General features: G+C 37.9%; 1 pseudogene; it reads left to right on the forward strand.

The window, feature by feature from the left end:
• The first annotated feature begins 10,297 nt into the window (after nt 1-10,297).
• LOC118673861 lies at nt 10,298-10,456 on the forward strand (annotated as a pseudogene).
• The last annotated feature ends 215 nt before the right edge of the window (nt 10,457-10,671 follow it).

The following is a 10,671-nucleotide window of genomic DNA, read 5'->3' on the forward strand; positions in this document are numbered from 1 at the left end:
AAAGAATGTCTCGTCTTCACCTTCTGAAAAATATGTTGAAGAAACTGAAATTTATCCTCAGTGACCCCTCTCGAGATGGCCTCTCAAACCTCCATCCTCTCTCACAGCAGCGGCTGTCCCCATAATGTCAGGGTCCAGGCAACAATAGCACACCTCGTCTTTTCTGTTCCTTTATCCCAATTCAAAAGCTAGAAAAGATTTTAGAGATCACTTTTCTACTCTGGGGCCTTCGTTTTACAGAGAGAAAACTGAGCCCAGGGAGTGACTTGTCCAAGAACTCATGAAATTTTCAAGCAGGGCTGGAAGTATATTTTGGACCTAGAATTGTCACTCTTTCATCTTACCAGATGGACTAGCTGATATTTATTGAGTACGTACTATGTCGCAGGCACCATTTGAAGTGTTTTATATATAATAACACCTCTAACCACCTTTAAACTTTATTCCAAAGCTATGAGGTAGTTAATATAATGATTTGCATTTTACAGAAAAGGAAATTGAAGATGAAATTCATACCAACAAATTGGGTTATCGGTCTTCAGTCTCATGGCCCATCCTTTTTATTCTCCTCATTTGCTTCTAGCCCACATTTTCTCTATTATTTTACATTAAATTTAAAATTGTCATAATGAAAAAAAAAAATGTCATAATGAAACTATGACACAGATGACCACGTTATAGTATATTTCAAACTTCATCATTAATATGATACACATACTGTACTGGCCTTTTCAGGAAAAACAAGTAATACTACAGTCTTGGTTCTTCTGCTTTGTGAATTACCCATGAAGCATTCTCTGGCCTTGAATGAGCTTTTCCTGCCCCTAAGCCTATAGCTGAGCTTTCTCTTTCCCTTACCAATTTAAACCAATTTTATATTTTTCCCATGATGCCATGAATTCCTTGAGAATAAAGGCTAAGACTGAGTCATTTCTATAAACACATGGTACCCAACACCCATGTTAAGAAATGTTAAGGAATTTAATAACATTTATTTAATGAGTTGCTGAATTCATGATTATTAATAATAATGATAGCAGTAATCATAACAACCGCCATCTAATAAGTACCTTAACACATAAGTGAGCTCATGTTCATTACATTTCACATTTATAGTAACCTTGTAAGATAAGTACTTCTATAACCATTTCAGAGACAAGCAAATTAAACTCAGAATATCAAGCAATTTGCCCAAGATTGGTAAATGGGCAGATCTATGTGGTACACCTAGGAGTAAACCGCAGGTCTTTCAGGACTCTTTCCAGTACACTTTATTGCCACCGTGCAAAATAATTCCGTTAATCTCCTGAATATAGCATTTCCAGGATAATCAATAGTCCGTAGAGAAACTTAAGGCCCACGTAACTGCTTAGACAATCTTGTATGTGAAACTTATCTTTACTTACCTCCAGAGAGATAATCGAAGAGTGAGAAGTGAGGACATTATAGCAAAAAAGTAACTTTAAAAAAAAGAGTGGCTCTGTAAAAAGGGGAATGGTATGAAGCTGTGACTCTCCACTCATCTGTTTAGTAGAAGGAAACACCCATCAGTCCTGTGACCAGTTCCTGTTCGTCATAAAGGGCCCTGTGGAAGGGAAAGATCCGCCTCTGATACGAATTTACTTGATAGTGAAGAAGATGAAAAGGTTTGAGAGTGTGGTTCTGGAGGTAGATATAACCTGTTTTCTGTTTTCACCTTTATTGTAAGGTTGATTTTATTTTTTCAGGGCGAAACTTTTCTTCCATTTTGCAGACCTCTCACCCATGTCTTAAAAAAATAGGCATTTTCCTTGACCAAGGCTTTGATTTTGGATAAAGAGTCCCAGAATTCACAGAGGGAAAGAGCTTTGAAAATCAGAAAACACCTACTATTCTAGACAGCTGGGAATATTAAAGAAGAGAGGGAAAATTTCTAACTTCTTATCTTACATTCCAACATTCAGTAACTCCCTTTATCAGAATATTTTCCTTTAATAGTTCTTCTAATATCATTGAATCTCCTTTCTTCTTTTCGTCTGTTTTTGGAAGAACTACAGCTGGTCACAACCTTCTATGTGTTTGTTTTTTTCTGTATTAGTTAATGAAAGGGAAAATGTGTTCAAAAGGGCTTTGATAATAATAAACTGGATTCGGGCTTTCTGCCTTTATTTTTTTAATACTTTAGTCCCATTTAAATGACATCAATAAAAATATAATAAATAATTCCAGGTTCTTTGGAGAAATAAGGGAATATATCATGAAAACCAATCTTATTTTATTTTTATTTTCAGCCTGCATTCAGTATTTTTTTAATACTTAGTTAAAAATCAAGGTTACTTTGAAAAATTTTAAGCAGAAAGCAAGCTAATGTGAAACTGTGGTGATAGGTTAGATTTGGAGACATCAGCATGATCTCAAGTTTCCGGCTCTTCACCATGCCAGGACATAGGAACCAGTAAGGGATCCCTCACCAGACACCCAGTTGGCCAGCCAGCACCTTGATCTTAGACTTCCCAGCCTCCAGCAATCCTAGACAAATGCAAAGTGTCTGAATGCATACAAGGTCATGAGGACTGAGTTTTTCCCTGCAACAGAAATGCCACCAGAAGATAATAGGAGCCAAGCTGGGAGAAGTTCACAACAGAGCACACACCTTTCCCTTAACCCACATAACTCAACATCCATCTTACCTACTCTGAGAAGTAAAGAACAAGAACATGCAAAAAAGAATGAATTCACATTTGAGTTGTTACAGATATGGGTAGTTATGTATAAAAATACTTTATATATATATACAGGTTAATAGACACACATGTATTTCATTGCTCTGTCAGCTGAGAGAGACTAGAAGCAATGACACTCCAGTAGCAATGAGCACACTTCATGCTCACATCTCTGTTTCTAATGGCAATTTCCAATGAAAGGAACCAGGGCTCCTTGGAGAGTGGCTGATTGTAAGGCTGGGACAGGGAATATATAAGATGATCTTGGGCCATTGTGTAGAGCCATAAAAGAAGGAAATACAAAACAAAATAAAAGTTATGCGCGTGCGCGCGCACACACACACACACACACACACACACACACACACAATGGTGGGATATGTCAAAGGGACGTAGGAGCCAACTGAAAAAACTCTCAGTGCTCAAAGCTGGAACAATTTGAGCAACAAAATAACATAATAAGTTGTAACTCAAAATGTAAAAGAAATATCCTTGGATTTATAAGATGTAAATAAATAATTGAATAAGGGAAGGATTCTTCTCTAATGCAACAGAATTTCAAATAATACATGTAGATACGTCTACCTCAAGGAGATGAAGGATAAATATTGACCCCTTAAATAGTAGGCTGCACATAACATCTTGTCTTCAAGATACAATAAAGAAAGAGCAAAACAACTTTCCAGAGGAGAGGTTTGGCCAACACTAAGTCTACCAGGTGATCAAGGTTAACATGGTAAGTCACATTGATAAGTCATATTGATATGATGTGATTAGAATAGCATCTGTTGTCTTCCTTCCAAGAATTCCCCCAAAACTTATTGTCATGGTCTAGGGACGCCTAAAGTGCAGTATGGTATCCTGGATGGGATTCTGGGACAGAAAGGAGCATTAGGTAAAAATGGAGCAAATATAAAGAAAGTGTGATGAAGGTTAGTTAATATTTAGTTACTATTGGTTCACTGGTTGTAACAAATGTACCATACCAATGAAAGAGGTTAGCAATAGGAGAAACAGGGTATGGGGTATCATGGGAACTTTCTGTTCTGTCTTCACAACTTTGTTATAAATCTACATTGTAAAAAAAAAAAGAGGTAATTTATAAGATCAGATAAACATATAGCAAAAGTAGCCCCAAAACCATTTTTAATGAGGCATGAATATGATAGCATCAAATATAAATAATTTTTATTAGTAATTTGTCATCCACACAATAAAAGGAGTTAAATAATTCATGGTAATGCATGAGTGTATTTTACCAACAGAATAATGTCTTACACTTAAAAGACAGAACATCTGAAAGGAATTCTATTGGGCTTATTGGAAGTCAGACAAAAGGCATATATTACATGAATAAACATTGAAAATGTACCCGAAAGCAATAAGACTGCTGTTGCTCATTGCCAGATGGCAAATCACTGCTACTCGAGCAAGGCTTATAAAGTACAGTGTTAGTTACTGAAACACTAAGGGTGGAAGAGACTGTTAAAAAAAAAAACCATCCCTAAAAAATTACAACTGGTACACGCAATCAGAACAGCTTGCTAATGGAACCCAAAACTCATTAGCACGGGTATCATTCCGACTATATGTGGGACAAACTGTAGCCCAATACCAGCTTAATGCCTTGCAGCCATTCGTCAGTGTGGGACAAGAGTGTGCCTAGTCAGCAAAAACCGAAACCCTTCCCTGGAAAAATTGCTTAAACAGGACGTCTTATTGATGATAGATCAGGTGTGTGATTATCGTATGAAACTTGACCTGTATTAACCCAGGAGAGAACGTGAGCAAAGGCAAAGCAAGTTCTACTATAAGTGACTCCGGTGGGAGAACTGTGCTGAGATTGGATGCACAAATTTCAGCAAAATCCTTTCACTCACACTGCAGCTAATCCCAAGTCTCTCCGCAGAGGATTTCCTGTATTACATTAAAAGCATCGCCACAAATTCCTTTTGCTGTGACTTATAGGTTGGCCAAAGAACTAAAAGTCAAGAGTGCACAGAAAAAGGCTTTCTCCCACTGGGCCTCTAGTTTGTGCCTTAAGGTTGATTTTCTAAACACAAATGCACAAGGAACTATTGAAAGCAAGAAAGCTAATTCAGTCATCCCCAAAGGGCATTCCTTAATACTAAATATTTAGCTATATGCTGAAACTGAGAGTACAAAATTAAAACCGTATTTAACAGATGTTGAAAAAAATTGGGCATTATGTCAACTAATTCAAATGCCAACGCTGCTGCTATCATCCTATGTATGAAACAAAATAATAATAATAAAATAACTGCACACCAAAACTGACAAAATAAGATGCACAGATTTCCAGCGGACACACTTGACTCACAATTTGTATTAAATCTCTCAACTGAATTCAGCCTAAAATAAATTAGTTTGTCTTTCTGACTTTGGTTCTGTCAAGTGGTTCATTTAATCTTACCAGCAATTGATCAAATATATATATGCAATTGATTTGAGAGAGGAAGGGAGAGAGAGAAATATTGATTAGTTATCTCTCAAATGCATTCAGGCCAGGGATTGAACCTGCACCCCAGGCATGTGCCCCGACCTGGAATTGAACCCGTAACCCTTTTGGTGTAGGGGATGAGACTCCAATCAACCAAGCTACCCAGCTGGCCTGGGGCTGATCAACAATATTTTAATTTTCCTAATCTTTCTCTTCACAAATGCAGTCTAGCCAAATGTCTTTACCAATATGAAGTAAACCTTAGAACTCTCCTACGGAAAATTCAGCAATAGTATTTGTTTTCTCCTAATGCAAAGCTGTGAAGGTTAAGCTCATTGATTTAAGGTTGCCCTAAAATTTACAGAATGACAGGAATGACCTTCCAAGGTGCTATTCGAAGCAATCAGAGAAACCACGCACAAAATGATTACATTTTAAATAAAGGAGCGAGTGAGAGGATTGCATGTTATCCTCAGCCTCTACCCCCAACCCAAGCGTGTGTATATTTCACCAGCATTTATTTACTCATAAGTCAGTCAACGAATAGTCATTGGCAACCTTCTATGTGCTAGAAACGAGGGAAAAACATAAAGAGATGGCAACTCTCCAGCCGTGTTATAACCAGCAAATGTCAAGTTTTCATGGCAATTTAATAAATAAGCCTATTTCTTCCCAGAGATGTTGGAATTTTACTAATCAACATTATGCCTTATCTTTGCTTCTACTATGTTGCTAGTCTTGTTTTCCTGAAGGGAAAAAAAAAGTATAGCCCAACATTTCTACTAAAGGGCTATTTTATACTTAACGGTAGGATCAGTAGAGGTATTAAAAAGTGTGAAAACTAATGTTGCCCTCTGCTGGCAGGTTCCTCAAGTACAAATCATTGTTTTGCCATATTCTTCAGTCTTTGGGGAGGCATTTTGACTTTAGGAGATTAGAGTTTGCTCCTTATTAGTAATACCTGGAATCCCTTCTGACACAAAGTCCACAATGTCTAGGCGATGATGATAAGCACAGTCAGCACCAACCAAAATCAGTACTTTAAAAAGGTAGCACTATCTACAGTGTGTGAAGGAAAAGACTGTCTCAGAGCACAGCAGTTCCAAATTCAGGGATATCTTAATCTCATTTTATTGAACCTGAACCTAATTATCCAAGACTGTCAGGATCCTTCAAACTAGATAACTCTGAAAGTTGAGTAGTCTGAGAATCATGCCTCTTTCTCCTCCATTGAGGTGTATAAATTCGTTCCAGTTAAAACTTCAGATGTGGCATGAGATTTGGGGATGTTCCTATCTCAAGATATTTGAGTAAATTCTCAGTTTGAGATGATCCCATGTTAATATATTGAGAGTCTTTATAAAATGAAAGCTCCTTGTTAGTTTAAAATATCTGGATCGGGCTTGGTTTCCAACATTCATTAATGGGTTTCTCTCTCTCTCTCTCTCTCTCTCTCTCTCTCTCTCTCTCTCTCTCTCTCTCTCTCTCTCTCTCCCTCTCTCTCTTTTCATCCTCACCTGAGGAAATTTACTTATTTTAGAGAGAGAGGAAGGGAGGGAGAGAAAGAGAGATACAGACAGACAGAAGAATATCAATATGAGAGAGAAGCATTGATGGGATGCCTCCTGTACAGGCCTCACCCAGGATCGAACCCACAACCTAGGTATGTGCCCTGACCAGGAATCAAACCTGCAACCTTTTTGGTGTACAGTAAGATGTTCTGGGTTTCTCTTTTTCCATAAATGTAGAAACTTTGATTATGAGCTAACACTCTTATTTCATCTTTGTATTTCTAGATCTTAGCACAGTGGCTCATTTATAACACATATTTAAGGAGAGCTTATAGAATAGATAAATGAATCGGCCTCTTCGACTTACTGTGTTTACTCAAAGTAGGCCTTATTTCTCAATTAAAATGATTAGAGTGGGATGGGATATGATATGTAGGAAGAACATATGTTTGGAGTTGGACAGACTTGGATTTATGTCCTAGCTTTGATACCTAGCTGTGCAGTATGGTAGGAAAGCCACTTCACCTCTCTGAGCCTGCAGCTTCCTTATCTGTGAAATGAGAAACATCACACTTCCTTCTTATAGTGTTGTAGTAATTAGATAAGACAAAATAGGTAAGGTGTCTGGCACATAAAGAACATTCAAAAATTTAATTCTCTTCCCTTTCCTTTCAGATAAATTAATAACCTCTTTTTTTAAAAATCACTTTTAGGAAAAAAATCAGCTTGAATCCACTTGGAGAAGGAGAGTGTGTTGTGGTTCACTATTTGTTTAAATTGTTCAAACCGTTCTTTCCCTCACCAGGAATGAGAGTATGTACATTTAAGCTCCCATAGTTTGCCTGCTTTTGAGCTTCTACTGACTTCAAAATAAGTTATCCACGGTGGGAAAAGCACTCGGAAAATTTGTGTTACTGACTGTCATTTCCCAATTAAGTAAAAGTGGAGAAATTACAACACCTTCCATGAGATTCATGATTTGCAGATTTCAAAACACTTTAATCTGTACTCTCACCTTTCAGGTTCAAATTAGCACCCACTTTAAAGCTAAGGAAACTCAGAGGAGAAAAAAAGGGGCTGCCAAATATGGGGACTAAAGTCAGAAGCCCTGTGTTCTGGCTTGGCCAGGACTCACTCCTGACCCACCTGGGATGCACTGTGCTGCTTCTTCTCAGAAGCTGCCATTACGTGCTCACTGGTGCTCCCTGCTGTCCACCGTGGGCATTGCATCCTGGAACCAAGCCCTCTCCCACTGCCAAAGGGATTTTGATCTACCAGGTAAAGGAGATCACCAAGTCACAGTCTTGGAGCTCAGACTTTTTGCGTTTTCTCAGTGACTCGCCATGAGACATGTGGTGAGATGCTTGGAATTAACTACTTTTCCAGGGTGTTACAAAGCCTAAATGCCCTCAATGGTATCTTTTAACAATTCTGGGGAGTTCTCAGTTTATTTTGAACTTTAAAGATGCTACAGAAAGTGTAAGTAGAATGGAAAAGATGAAGCCCTTGTCTGTAGGGCTACAGACTCAGAGTCTCCATTAGAAACAGCTGTGCCTGTGAGTTTTCTTCTGTGATGCATTTATTGACGTTCTTGTTGTGTTGCCAGTGTGAGCTGGTGGCCAGCTGTTCTCAACGTATTTTAATTAAAGGAGCTCCCACACCGTCAATAAATATTTTGTACAAAGATGTGCAACACCTGTTTGCCTCTGTTCCTGTACCAGATCTATCTCCCTGTCTAGATCTTAACAATATGATTCATTCTTACCCTTGAGGCCCCACATCCCAAGTAAATGTATTAAGCTGGAATGGATCCCTGTACCTTTAAGGGAATGGTATCCCTTTGTAATTGTATGCACAACTGGGTATGTATATTTTTATGCAGATAAAGCTTATACTTTCAACATACTCTCAAATGGATCCATTATTCAGAAACGGGTGAAGAAGACTGGCTGTAAATACATACTCCTGTTAATTTTCAGCAAAATAAAGTAATAATTGTTTCTTGTCTTAAAAAGCTCAATCAACAATGGGAAGCGTCAGGGGGTAAGTTAAAGACTAGAGTAGAAATAAAATATGGGAAAGGAAAGTTAAGGACAAATAATATATTTGTTAACAGGCAATAAATAATGAGCCACTTGGAAAGAGTAGGTTATAAAATGGAAACTTTACTACCACAGTTCTACCTTAGTCAACATACTAACAATAAGTGTATGCAACAACTTCTGGAAGAGGCTTTCTGGGACGCAAAGGTCGTCTTTCAAGTTTATAAGCTTATGCTGTGCCCAAAAAGAAAGTACAGACCTAATTTTAATAAATAATAACTTATAAATCAATGGACTAGGATTTGTCAATATTCACTGCTTTTCCTGTCTTGTCATTAGACAAGTGAAGCAGCCGGTAGAAAGCCCTTGTTCATCTTTCTTCTCAATCGCACCACAGAAAGAATCACAGAAGTTCTGAATTTTCCTTACTATGCCCACCGCCCAAATGTGACACGGTATTGGCCAAACTCATCAACAGTGCTCTCAAAATTGCCTTCAAGCTCAGAGTTTAATACAAAATCTCATTAAGTTCCTACCCGTGGACTCCTCCTAAGTGTACAAGGCAGCCTCCCCCACCTTTATCATTTCCTCTTTCTCTAACATTCCTCGTGGCCTTGGTCTCTGCTCCCTCTTCCCCTCACCCTCTGCCTTCATAAAAACAGGGGGAAAACAACATGAAGAGTAGACTTTTTCGGGGGGCAGAGAAGTCAACCCAGGACTGACTTATGTAATAATTACAGAAATATCCTTGAATGTGTGGCAACAGTTTCTATAGCCTCACCATTCACACCTTCTCTGTATTACTTCTGTTTCTTTTTTCTTAAAAATCTCTCAACCACTGGATTGGTTTCAAGAAGCCCTAAGAAAAATTCTGTCACTAAAGTCATCCCAAACCCAGTGTTTCTCACCATCTCCAATTTGGCCAATACAGTGGGGCCTTGACTTACGAGTTTAATTCGTTCCAAGACCGAGCTCGTTAAGGAGCTCCTTAACTCAAATTACTCTATCAACTCAATAGAGACAGCTTGTATCTCAAAAAACTCGTTCGTCGGGACACTCGTAAGTCAAGGCCCCACTGTATTAGAGTCTCTGAGAAGAGAAACAACAGGACTAAAGAAAGGAACTTTATCATTTCTGCAATCTTTATCATTTTCTTTCTTTTCCACTCTGAAAGAAGAAAGACATCGTGGGGGAAAGGGAAAGATAACAGCAGCAAAATGTGTGTGTGTGCGCGCACACATGCACACACACACACACACACACTAATGGGCAAATTTTGGTTGCAAAGAATAACTGAATGGTAAAATGCGGTCCATGTCAGTCATGATATGACAATTCTAGCACTTAGTTTGGGGGAAGTTACACTTGGCTCACTTCCAGTAAAATCTCAACTTCTTATCCCTATAGATGTATTAGCACAATAATGGAGTACAACTAGACAGTTAAAAGTTAGTGCTTTGAATAATAAAAAGTTGGTTCTACAATAAAATTTGTAGACTTTGTTTCTTCAATGCTTTAGGCACTGTTACCAGAAGTTTTTTTTAAGTCTAGTATTATGTGCACATTCAGAATATCAACATAAACACTCTACTTTCAGGGATCATTTCTATAGTTTGTTACTAAGAGATTTCTCTGAACGCGTAGAGTAGCAGATGATCAAAATAAAACTTCAAGTGAGAAATTTGATAGGGTTCACTTTTCTCAAAAAGAAAACTAGTTTGAGTGTGAGAGGCATGCTGATTCTCACATTCTAAGGTTTATACCAGCAGGAGTAAAAAAAAAAAAAAATGCACATTTACTTTGTGGCTCAGAATAAGTTAATTATTAGTTCTGAGTGCTACTATACTCCTGTATATCAAAATCTGACAAACCTAACAAAATTCAGCCAAGATTTAAACGGATTCATCAAGTGTTTAAGACTTCCTGAAATTCCATCTTCTCCACAAAGACTTGCC

This window comes from Myotis myotis, unplaced genomic scaffold (genome assembly GCF_014108235.1).
Source record: "Myotis myotis isolate mMyoMyo1 unplaced genomic scaffold, mMyoMyo1.p scaffold_m19_p_18, whole genome shotgun sequence".
Classification (NCBI taxonomy): domain Eukaryota; kingdom Metazoa; phylum Chordata; class Mammalia; order Chiroptera; family Vespertilionidae; genus Myotis; species Myotis myotis.